The sequence below is a fragment of the Triticum dicoccoides genome, chromosome 2A, assembly GCF_002162155.2.
Source record: "Triticum dicoccoides isolate Atlit2015 ecotype Zavitan chromosome 2A, WEW_v2.0, whole genome shotgun sequence".
Taxonomy (NCBI): Eukaryota; Viridiplantae; Streptophyta; class Magnoliopsida; order Poales; family Poaceae; genus Triticum; species Triticum dicoccoides.
Window position 1 is genome coordinate 491,320,854 of NC_041382.1, and position 1,206 is coordinate 491,322,059.

A 1,206-nucleotide genomic window follows, 5' to 3' on the forward strand; every position below is an offset into this window, starting at 1 on the left:
TCATTGAAAAAGTTTTTAGTAAACCCTAATTGGTTTCAGAGGGGACTGGGGGTTCTGTCATCCCCATTTCAGGTTTCTGATGAAAGAATAAACATGATGCAACACTCTAATGCATGAACTAGCTAGGGTGTGACATGTGTACGCATTTCTTCTTCCCTCTGCAGTCCTTGTCCGCTTTGTACTCCTTGAGTTTAGAGGTTGTTCTTTCTTTCTTTTTGTCTGATGAGCTGCTGGGTCTAACGTATGTTGGACTCTCATATCTGCAAATGTGATTTTGTTAGTGCGTATAGTTTCCTTAACATAGTATCATGTAATATGATTTATTTTGTAATCCCTCCGTATAGAAATATAAGAGCGTTTAGATTACTAAAGTAGTGATCTAAACACTCTTATATCTCTATAGAGAGAGTACTTAATAGTGTTTTGCTTTTGCAGGCATGCAAGTGCATTTGGTGATGACTACTAATGGACGTTGTCACATACAGTACATCTGGAGATTAATGTTGTTTATCTGGTAGGGAACTAAAAATCAATAATTGTTCAACCATGTTGCTCTTTTTGTAGCTTTCACATTATTATCATGGTAGTGTTAGGATGCATGAAAAAAAGAGCTTTATAGTTCAGTATGAGAAGAGTTTTGACGCAATGTTGAGCTGAGATCAAAATGCAGGCACACACATGAAGAATTGCATCGGGATATTACCTGAGGCCGATGGTGCTGATGTTGTGTCTTCAGTTCATTGGACGTTTCTTTGTGCCTGTGATCGTTTGGGTGTCGCCGGCGTATATTGGATGCAAGTTGCTGGAGTTGTTGCCATACCTTCAATTTGTCAGCCGTCTCGTGTGTTTGATCTTCCCGACATCATGAAAAAGTAGCTATTGAGAAAGTGCATCATGGGTCATTTATGAATGTATGTCTTGTAAAATTATGGTTGAATGATGTTTATGTGATATAAGCAGAGGGATGAGTGTATGTGACCATACCTCTTGTTTGTTTTCTGAGACTATGATCTAGCAATTTGACTAATGTAGATCACCTGAGGAGAAAGTTTTTGTGAGAATATGTTGGCTGATAAGGAAGCTAAAATAATGCACGGATTAAAGAGAGAAAATATATAATACCCTGGAACCTTTGCCTGCTTAGTCGTCGAGTTGCTTCGAATTTGAGAAGACGGATCAGTCGGCGATGAGGCTTGTTGTGCTAGT

General features: G+C 38.7%; 1 long non-coding RNA gene across 1 annotated transcript; it reads left to right on the top strand.

Moving 5' to 3' along the window:
* Nucleotides 1–420: 420 nt before the first annotated feature.
* LOC119359486 lies at nt 421–981 on the top strand. Its single transcript, XR_005172557.1, has 2 exons — nt 421–514; nt 671–981. It is a non-coding gene; the product is annotated as an uncharacterized LOC119359486 (long non-coding RNA).
* Nucleotides 982–1,206: the final 225 nt, after the last annotated feature.